Source organism: Lytechinus pictus, chromosome 1 (genome assembly GCF_037042905.1).
Source record: "Lytechinus pictus isolate F3 Inbred chromosome 1, Lp3.0, whole genome shotgun sequence".
Taxonomy (NCBI): Eukaryota; Metazoa; Echinodermata; class Echinoidea; order Temnopleuroida; family Toxopneustidae; genus Lytechinus; species Lytechinus pictus.
Genome location: NC_087245.1, coordinates 25,236,137 through 25,248,147, shown reverse-complemented (window position 1 = coordinate 25,248,147; position 12,011 = coordinate 25,236,137).

The window sequence follows — 12,011 nt, the reverse complement described above, 5'->3', positions numbered from 1 at the left end:
TGTATGTGTGCTTATGATTGGTTGATAATCAGGTTGTGTTTGATTTTTGCAGTTGTGATTGATTACAATTCTATCTACAACAGGCCCCTTTTGGTTGGTCAGAGTCATCTTTTTTTATATATCAACATCATTCCAGTACAAGAATGGATGTTATGTATCATTTATATCCATGGCTACTCAGACATTTCCTGATTAAATTTAATATGAATCAATTTCAACTTAAGTTTTCAAAATCATAGCATTTCTTCCCCAAAAATGTATACATCAAAATAAGTAATTCAGATTTACAGATAAGCTGAACATGAATTTCTATGTATTTCATACTATTCTATGAATTATCATTATTCTATATTCATATTCTTTTCTGAGGAAGAAAAATTCTAGAAATATGCATGATTATTGGTGCCGCATGTCCATTTTGGAGCTGGCAACATCATTATTGTAATTAATCTTCATCAACTACAAAGATATTGTAGCAAGAATTATTCCATAGAAGGACAGATGACAATGTGAAAACATACCTGAAATCACCCTTCATACAAGAACAAAAAGGAAATTATTCATTAGTCCCTTGCTATGAAGCCTCAAGATTGTACACGGGAAGAAAACTATTTATCATTTGGAGTAAGTCTACTGAAGCAGTCTCTGAACTGAGGACTCTGAATTAACCATTGCAGCAGCACTATAACATTTAAACTATATTTATGAAAACAAGGAGAGGGAAACGATCAACAAATTAAAGGTATATCTGTATTCATCAGTGTTCAAACAAACATAAATTACTGGCCAAGAATCTGTAATTCAATCATTCTCATTTTCAAACAGTCTGAACTTGCAGACTAACACATTGATAGGGCGGCTAGACATTGACAATCTTTACTAGAGGGAGTAATTAGGAAATCTGGATCTTAATTGTGACCTTATCAGGACAAATTGAGGGCTGGATTCTATTTCAAATATGGAAGATTGGCAAATGTCTGTGATGGTTTGAATCCAGAGGTGAATAAATCTAATGTAGCTTTAGATGCCGGGGAGCAATTAACAAAGGAAGAGACAATGTTTTTCCAAAGGTATATAGGAAATGAAAGAAGAAAAAAGATCAACGAGACAAATAGAAAAATCCCAGACCAAAATCATTTAAGATCAATCTTAGAAGTGAGAATGACAAACACAATATTGATGATAATGATGACGATGACGACGTTGATGATGATGATGATGACAGCGATGATGGTAACAGTTATCAAGAAGAATTATAATTTTATGGGGTCAAGATTAGTATCACTCACACTAATGAACATTATAAAATCTGTCCTTGGTCGTAAAAGAAGTAATTGCTTGTTATCAAGACACTGCACAGTTAACGGAAGAACGGCTCATTAAATTATGGCATATAAATTGAATGGCAAGCGAACCAGGGCCTTTGCTAATAAACTTGACCATTAGACAAACCTCATAAATTACCCAGGACATAATTATTCTTCCACACAACAGAAACATGGAGACACAAGTACTCCATGCAACTTAATGAAGGGCAAACAATTTCTTGGTTTCCATTCATAATGAGCACAACCTCCTTTGGGACACTGAATATTACTATTTGAATTCTCCTTGTGAATTTTTATGCCTCTGCCCACCAAAGATGATGTGTCAAAGGCATTCCGTTTGCGGCCGTCTGTCTGTACGTCCGTAGCTCCTGCCAGATTTTATTCTCATAACAAGCGAACCGTTTGACAGATCAAATTCAAAGTTGGCTTCAATATGCATAATTAGTGAAAAGTAATGTTGAAGTTAATCTATACAATCTTTATTTGTAAAACTTAAAGGTCAAGTCCACCCCAGGAAAATGCTGACTTGAATAAATAGAGAAAAATCAAACTAGCATAGTGCTGAAAATTTCATCAAAATCGGATGTAAAATAAGAAAGTTATGACATTTCAAAGTTTCGCTTATTTTTCACAAAACAGTGATATGCACAACTAGGTGACTCAGTCAATGATGTCCATCACTCACTATTTTTTTTGTTTTTTATTGTTTGAATTATACAATATTTCATTTTTTATAGATTTAACAATAAGGACCAACTTGACTGAACCACATAGTATCAAACAATGCTAATTCCACATGTTCAGGGAGGAATTAATCGTTATATCACTTGACAATGAGGAGAAAATTAGAATATTTCATATTTCATATAATAAAATACAAAAGAAATGGTGAGTGGATGACGTCATAATCTCCTCATTTGCATACCAGCCAGGGTGTGCATATAACTGTTTTGTGAAATTAAGCAAAACTTTAAAATGTCATAACTTTCTTATTTTACATCCGATTTTGATGAAATTTTCAGTGTTATGCTTGTTGGAATTTTTTCTTTTTATTCAAATCAACTTTTTGTTGGGGTGGACTTTTCCTTTAATTAAATATCAAAATTAATGTCAGTTTATCTAAACCCGAATCAGGGAATAGTGCTATCTGTGCAGGTACATCCATGTCGAAGATATAGGCCTTCTTTCTTACTTTCATAACATTGTTATCCATCAACTTCCCGAGACTACATCAGCTGAGAAGCCATCCAGAATTATCAAGACCAGGTGAAAAGCTATTAATCTTCCATTACAATTCAACCATAATGAATGTGTGAAAGCACTCTACATGATTTTACACCCTCCATCTCCTTGAGCCATCAACCTTGGATTGCATGCCCTTCCCAAACAGCTTCACACATTGGATGTACGGCTGATTAACTCACTCAAACCCAAGCAATATAGTTTCAAATGCAGAGTACTACCATTCTTGATCAAACCCATAACCGCCACGACTGGATTAAACCATGTACTATTAACCCATTGCCTACTGGAACCAGGTGATCCATGTACTAAGCTCATGGGAATTACAAAATACAGTATTCAATTGATTAACTGTACCAGATTTCATTTCACCTTGGGTTGTAAGACACATTATAATATTTCCGAAACAAATTCGAAATCTAGAACTTCATACCCATCATACTCCTAACCCTAACCTTATTCTTGTCACGCTTGTGGAAATTAAGTTCAAGGTAATTAAAGTCCATCCATATCTTGCACCAGGTTGCAGAGGGTTAAAGCTAAGACCAGGGAGGTGAAAAGGGACTTTCAATTCCAATGCATCTTTATGCAATGAACTTGAAAACGCAACCAACCTTACTAAAAATGCCCAGGGCAACTTGCTGATATTCTCCAGAGCCACTCAAAATTTTTGCAAGTCAAATGCGGCTCCAAAAATAGCCCCCAGAAAGTGGAGATGAGGGGTACAAAAGGGATGATGGGAATATATACAAGACGATATACGGTACAGTATGTAGATTATATGTATAGCTGGTGTTAATACCATTTCTCTTGTAGCCATGTAGGATTTTAATCGTTCTTTAGAGGTTAAATAGACAATTCTGCACTTTGAAGTCTTGGGGTGGAAATATCGTATCAAAATGATTTCGCCACAAGAAAGGGGGAAAAGTTTTGCTCAAGATGATTTTAGACAATGTTGATGTTGGTATTGTTGTTGTTATCCATGATGATGAAGATGGCGATGATGATGATGATGAAGATAGTGATAAGGATGATGATGGTGGTGGTGATGATGAATACGCACCACACAGAAGTGCCACTTAAATATCTCTTTCCGAGTTCCCTTACAAATATAAATATTAATTAATCAGATATAATTGAATAATTATTACATAAAGCTTTCCTGAGAACCAGGTTGACATTAAAAATCAACAGCCTTGTAGGTGAATAATTATAATAAATTTTACATTTTTAGTGGAACACATAATACATGTACATGTACGTATGTGTACATAGTAGAATTCTTAAAATCAATAGAGAAATTACAACTTCAGTTAATTTGTCTTGAATAATAACTTTCAATCCACAAAATTTCACATGTGCTACATGCATGTTTGGGTGATCAGCAATAAAAAAAGATATCACATAAAAAGAAAATGATTGACAAAAATACAATCAAGTAACGTTGGTTGGATACTCACAGGCACCTAATTTTTATGCTGCAAATCCAGAGATAAGTTTATTTCTCCGTAACCATCCAATTCAAAATGAGAAAAACTGTACGTGCAAAATCCCTACCCAGATCGGATCAAAGTTTGAGAAGCATGTGTGAACTTGGGAGATCTTTGTTCACGATTATTATCAAAAACCAAAGTCAATAGCACTTTGACTTCATAATAAGATCAATAAATCTATAACGCAGTATGCTAAACCTATTATGAGTGCCTAATAGCTTACTTTTTTGCTTTATTATTGATAAACAAAAATTGAGTTGCTAGTTTGGGTTTTCACTATTCATAAACCACAAAATTTGGTCAATGACTTAGAAGTGCACCAAGCACATTTTCATTAACTTTACATTTCTATACTTTGCATTTATATACACTAAAAGAAGTAGTAGAAATTCAAGTATTAGGCCTAGAAGTAGTAGAAGTAGGAGTAGTAGTGGTAGTAGTAGTAGTAGTAGTGGTAGTAGTAGTAGTAGTATTAGTAGTAGTAGTAGCAGTAGCAGCAGCAGTAGCAGAAGTAGTAGTAGAAGTAGTAGTAGCAGTAGCAGTAGCAGTAGTAGTAGTAGTAGTAGCAGTAGCAGTAGCAGTAGTAGTAGTAGTAGTAGTAGTAGTATTAGTAGTAGTAGTAGTAGTAGTAGTAGTAGTAGTAGTAGTAGTAGTAGTAGTTGTTGTTATTGTTATTTTTACTGTTGTTGCTATAGTAGTAGTGGCTGTGGTGGTGGTGGTGGGAGTGGTGTTATAATGGTTGTAGTAGTGCTAGTAATAGTACAGCAAAATATTTGTCAATAAACATCAAAATTTTCTGAATATTTATTCATTCATAAAACAGTCAAATAATTCCAGCACTAACATTTTCTAGAAATGAGTGAAAATCTTAATTATCTTGAACTAAGAGTGTGTGTATATGCTATCTTTGACCAGAGATGGTACAAACTATAACTTGTTTCATAAGTTTGGGTGTCGTAATTCAACTTTCCAAACAGTTTGAACTCCCTCCTGAAACTGCATCTTGTTTGATATTTAATATATCACTCATTGCATTGAAAAATTACAATCAATAAGAGTTGGGTTCACATGGAAGTCAATTCAGATAAACTTAAATTTGAACGTTAAACTTAAAGACATAGATAACCCTAGATGGACAATGAGTGCAAACAAACTTGACTCATGGCTATGAACTCTGAATACTGAGCATTGAGCATAGAAACAGTTGCCATTGTGCATCCAATATCAGTAAAAACCATTCCTTACTTATTAGACATATACAGTACTAATGGTATGATAAACCCCTGTGCAAACACAGAATTTTCACAATTGTAATCAACCTGTGCAAAAGTTCTAGCTATTATGTTTTGCATTTTCCATCATTCATAAAATTGAAACCCATTTAATACTCTCTTTGAGTAAATATCAAATCCAATGAAGTTGAATAATGGCACTTGTCATTACACATGGACAATGTCCCAATATACAATATAATGCAGAAATATGCAGGCATTCGTCAGATTATTGTTGAAGTGCATAAGTCAGAGGACAGACCAATGAAATCTATTGATTTGTGTGTTTGATATTGCTTTATCAAAAATGATGCAAATATTTTAAATATTTGGCTTCCCGTGGTTCCTTTTTGCTCCTATCTCAGTAAATTCTGCCGATTCTTCTGTTTGCAGTATGGATATTGGATTTTGCATTTTCCATTTTAACTTGTAAATATTTCAGATAATAAATGCGAAATTTCACAGTAAGGTTTATCTTATCAAAACAGAGTGGTAGAAAGATCAAAATATTACTTTGAATCCATAACCTATCAAAACAATGTTATAACGTACATGTAGTTTTACAGCATAGTGTAAAAATAATTTTAAGTATAGTGCGATAGTAATATGTTTTTTACCTGAAAGTATGAATGCTTGTAAGCAAGCAACCAGAGGACCAGAAGTCATCTCCAAGAAACCTGGTAATGAGGATTAATGCCTTTATATACTGAAAAAATTGATAAGATTTTTTAAGGCAGAGCACATATTTGATATAATAAGAGCTGTCAACAAAACTTAGGCCTACATCTATTAGGTAATGCCTTCCTATAACCTTCCTCAAAATATGAACTAAAGTTTGTTGTCCTTCATTCTTCAAATTCAACCTTTAAACATTAAATTACATGGAGGTTACTAGGGCAAAGCACAACACATCACATCTTGTTCTCTTATCCCTATTTAGATTAGTCAGACATATTGCATAGTTACTGTGAGTATACATTTGTACGTGTTTATTTGTGATTATATTGCATTGTGAAATAAGTTTTTCATAACATTTTATTTTTTTTTAATAAGTAGTAAATTTATATATTATGAGATCAAAATGGACAGTTTCATGTCAAAAGAACTCTGATAATTCATTAGTTGCCATGTCAACTGTTTCACAACTAAAATTTATTTTCTTTTTGCAGTAAAGCTATTAATAGGTTTGAATTCCTTTTGCTGTATGATTACGAGGTCTTAATTTCTATATTTTCCTGTAAAACCATAATAAAGAGCTGATAACACTCTGGTGTAAACTGGTCATCAGTGATAAGGCATTCATGATGACACTTAACCAGCACGGCCAAAGGAAGTAAACTTTGGACTCTGTGGTTTGCCCTTATTAAACTTACTTGAAAACAATTATATCTGTACAAGGTAATAAATAATGAAGACTATGGGGACATTAAAAACATGAAAGTAAAAATCTTAGTTATTGTTTTTTCTTCATTCTGTTCACTCTTAAGTGTGTTGAGAAACTTGTTGAAATATACATAGGCATATCACAATATCTATATTTAACTACAATGTGAAAGTAAATTTGGATATCAAAACTAAAGTTCAGCATACCGCATATGTACATAATAGTTAATTTAAGAATTTCAGCCCATGAAAGTGATTTTTTTATTCCTCTATCAAAAGCATTTTTCCTAATCAAATTATTAGAATTCTTATTTGCTTCAAGTTACATGTATTCATTTTGTGATGTTCTAATTTCATATCATTAACCAATTGATATCACAATATTAATAGATGACTTGTAATGTGTTCTATTGTTTTTGCAGATAATAATTCTCATAGTTCAATAGAGGGGGAAAAATTGATAAAGGAAACAACTTCCCAGGGCTGACATTCTGCAAAATGACTCATCGAAACATGCCATGCACTGTGGTTTGCTGAACTTGAGTTTTGATATCAAAATATAGTTTCTCATTGGAGTTTAATAAATTCTATTTCATTTTTCATATTTTACAACAGATACGGTGAAAAAACAAATCAGCAATGTGAATGCACCTCAATAGAATGCCTTACACCATCTACATTATCCTAGTGCAGGATATGACAATGTGTATTTTGGTGACCTCAATTTCATGGATAGTGTTATTGTTCAGTATAAACCCAGTGTTACAGGTTCTTTCTAGGGTGCGTTTATCCGCCACTTTTTTACCCTAGAATCATGATTTGAATCATGATTCAAATCATGATTCTGCAGAATCACGATTGCGTTTAGTCGAAATTGAATATAATCATGATTAGAATCACAAACATGAAACACAAAAAAGGGGCGTTTGGAAAGACGTTTCTGCAGAATCAAGTACGAAAATGTTCGAATAAACGATATCGTGATTACAATCATGATTATATGACCTCACTGTTGTGTCGGGCTACTTTCGGTTTGACTCTTGCCAAGCTCAAGGCGCTCTATATGCTCATTGTATGTACATGACTATGTACTATGAATGCATTTCTTGTCATGTTCAAGTTCTGTGTTGGTCATCGCATCGTCCACTACTTTTCATTTTTTGGTCATGTCTTCAACTTCAAGTTCTAGTAAATGAATTAACTGGACAGACAATGATCTCAGTTGTTGTTGAGTATACAGTATCAATATCAAATTGGATCTACGCTGAAATTCACTTCCGAACACCATTTTGGATAAACTAACAAGATGAATAGAAGCATATGGACCCTTTATGATAGAAGTAAACAAAATGAGGTATAGACTGAATTCTGATGGAAGCAAAATAATTTTCGAGAGCCGAAACACGTGCGAAAAACTTCCTCTGTCAAACTGCGCACTAGTGATGCGCACTGGATTGGCCCGAATCTGAGGAGAAACAGCATTGGAATGAAGGTCGTCTAAACGCTGATTCTGTGATATTGTGATTCATGTTTGTGTTTTGAATCATGATTCAAATCATGATTCTGGCTTGAGGTCGCATAAACGCAGCCCTAATCCTTCCTAAACCCTGAAATCAGTAACTCCTTTGAAAGAGGGGGGAAATGCTGTTGTCAATACCATGCAATGCTATGATATGAAAATGTATATACCAGCCAAAAGTAAACAAAAGCAAGAAAATATAACACAATGTGTATTAAAGATATTGCATTTTTCTTCAAACTCTAAATCTCCATTCAAGAATTGTGTCCAAAATATTTTGGAAGTATATAACATTAATATCACCAAAATGCCTTAGTCTGCAGGCACAGACTCATATTTGACACTTTAACCAATAATGGGTCGAGAGTAAAGACTAGACGCCAAAGGCTGCCATCCACAGTACATGATCAATCTAGTCTCATTACTTCAGACTCTGCATTACGCACTATTCGAATTGCGAAAACCAACGGTTTGAGCCTGCAAAAAAAAATGCCTGCAGATGAAGGAAAGAGTGAACTACATACCCTCTTATCCATTGGGTACAAAATTTACAAATTACTTCAATATTCCTGTGAAAAAAGTCTTCACAATAAATTTTGCAATGTAACAAGAAGAAAAGATGATTAGCATCTACTTATTTGGTGCATTATCTTTGACATGAAAATCTTAACCATCTACAAAGGTTTGAACTAAAAATCATTCTTTAGTCTGGGCTTTAAATCTGACTATAAAAGTTAAAAAAGAAAAATACTACATCTTTGGCAAAGTGAAGTTCAAAAAAGCCTATCATCGATGTAGCAATCCTCAAAGCTTTGATAATGATGGATATTACATCCTTCTATCTCCTCATTTCGATGGCTCGGCTGCAATATCATCCCCATCCCGTTCGGTTCATTGGGCGCACGACATGCATCGCCATCCTTTATCATCTTCGGCAGTCTATCCTGTTATATCATACGCCTGGATGAATAAACAGTGACTCAGTGTTGGAGCCCTCACTTAATGTCAACCAATCAATATACAACAAGCTAAAATGAACGTTTTTTATAAAAAAAAATGCAAGGAGACCTATTGCAGTGGCCAGAACTACTCGATATCACCACTCTGCTCCTGTAGTTTGGAGAAGGGTAAACATATTTCAGGAATTGGAGCCAGTGGGCAAATATCGCTCATATTCAGTTTTGATGAATTACATTTGTTCCCCTTTTATAAGGCATTTAATTGGAGGCTATAACACTTGGATGCTGGGTAATTTAGGATACGATCAGTAGAGAAAGCAAACCTTGGAAAGCTTTTTTCTCAATTACAATAATCATGTTTGTTTTGTGTGGGACAATCGTGTGAACAAATTTGAAGAAATGTAAAAAGTGGTTTAACTTTCTCGCATTGGGAGTAACTGCAAATACAACAATTCAAAGAGGAGTCTATGAGGAAGGGCATGGACTGTTAATCGAAGAAGGGAAGATACAAAAAGCACTTCCAGAGGATATTCTTTTAAATGCAATATCATAATGTCTTTGATCTCTATTCTCTGTGATTTCATTCAGACTATTCAATTATTCCATTTTTATAATGGAGGATGAAATAGAATTAATCTGCACAAGCCACTAATCCACCCATGAGAGAATACTACACATCCAACATAGAAAATATTCATTAAGAAACGTAATTCATTGGGAACGATGGCTGCCATGCCCCTCTATTACTTAATGGTCGGCAATTCCTCCAATTATGACTGAAATTAGTGATAATCTGGCACAATGGCGGCAGATGGGTGATGCAGTCCATTCATCAATAATTCAGGGATGTTATCTTGAGGGATGCGTGCTGAATGAGTCAGAGCATTCAAAATTAATAAGAATGGAGACAAAGACATGATCGCATCCCGGGGGTAGATTCGTCTGGTATTATCACCCCTGTACACCGTTACTGTGACAACGGTGTCCGTATCATCCCCTCACTGGGGATGGAGTCATCTAGTGAGCACTGTATACAACTGACACTTTAGTTTTTACCCCCAATACATGGTTTTCAAAGATGTTCAGTTCCTGCCATGGATTAATTCATTCGTTGGTCAACAAAATGATAGAATTCAAACCACAAACATAAAACGTTGAAAAATGAGCATTTTGAAGAAAAAAAAAGTTTCTGCAAAACTACATGCTTACTTCTGATTTGGACATAAATTATGCGCATTGCGCATTGCACAATGACGACTTTACAGTGAAAGGTGTCAAGGTGTAAAAATGTATATATGGTCAATTAATAATAATAATAATAATAAACAACCTTTATTATGCGCCATCTATCTAGTTAACTATTCCGAGGCGCATAGGGATGGGGGGATTACAGATAAAATAATGTTTGCTTGTGAGGGTGTATGGACATATCAAATTATACCTTAAAATATTCAACAAAAGTAAGAAGAAAACAGATAGGATTTTAAAAACTTTTGTAATGCTTCAAGCGATTCTGCTGATCAGACATATTGTGACTTTTCATCATATATTATCATTTCATTATCACGATTTGATGAGTATAGCGAACACCCATATCGCATGATAAATGCTGCAATATCAAGTAAGAAACTTCAATTTTCCATCACACTGTACATACAAACTTTTGAAAGTGTCAAGTGGGGAAAATGCTCGGTAACAAGGTCCTTTCCTTGTTTCACAAGAGAGGAAACGGTTTGAGCAAGCCGATCAAGTTCATTCCCATCCAGACTTAGAGGACAGCATCCACCTTGGTGAAATATCATTTCATCTAATTGCAGGTTATTGATGATGACAGCAAGGAAGCCGTTGGCTTTTCCTTCCAAATGCCATAAACTCTTGGGCAACCTATATAGGCAGAGGTTAGTCTGGCCGGGTTACACCTTGTGAATTTCACATAGGCCTTTGGATTATCTTTCCACGAAACTTAATGCAAATACTCCAACCCACTCAAAGGTTAAAGACAGGATGGAAGCGCAATACACATAGGCCTATCATTTGATTTTTTTTTTCTCACAAACAGTTATTAATTCATATACTTTGTCCTTCATCTATAAAACTTCAACTGATGCAGGAACATTGTTTTTGTTCTTTTTTAGGCCAATATACTCCCCAACTTTCATTTTGTCGTGTAGAATTTCATAAAATATAACGAGCTGTGATCTTTTCATGAAAGGAAGAATGAATACATTTATGGAAATCTCAAATTTCTTTGAAGTTACTTGAACTTCAACACAAATTTTTGTTCTTCACATGGACAATTTCCTACCAAGTACATTATATAGTGGTGAGATTTGGCCTACATGTACATCACAATTCACAATGAAAAATTATTAGAATTAAATGAGAATACTTAACCATATCCTGCATTTTCAGTAATCATTAGTACTAAGAATCACAATTTTACATTTTTGTTGATAAAGTCAAAGGAATGAAAGGATGTTTACCTCCCACATGACTATGCTGTTCTACTAGCTATCCTACGAACTCACTAGATTCAATATAACCTCACAGGAAGCACAAGAAAAGAATGACCTCAGAAAGGAAGATAATATTAATAAGGAAATGATAATATTAATAAGGAAATGAACATGAGGTGACAAAGTGACAAAGGACAAAGGAAAATAAAAGAGAAATACTAAGGTTCTGAAATATTATAAAATCAGGTATTTTTTCATTTATTTGAGTATTAAAGAAATAAGGACACATTCAAGATTCTCATTTTGGCAGATAGATATTCAACAATTCAACTAGCTCACATGAACTTATACCAAGAATTT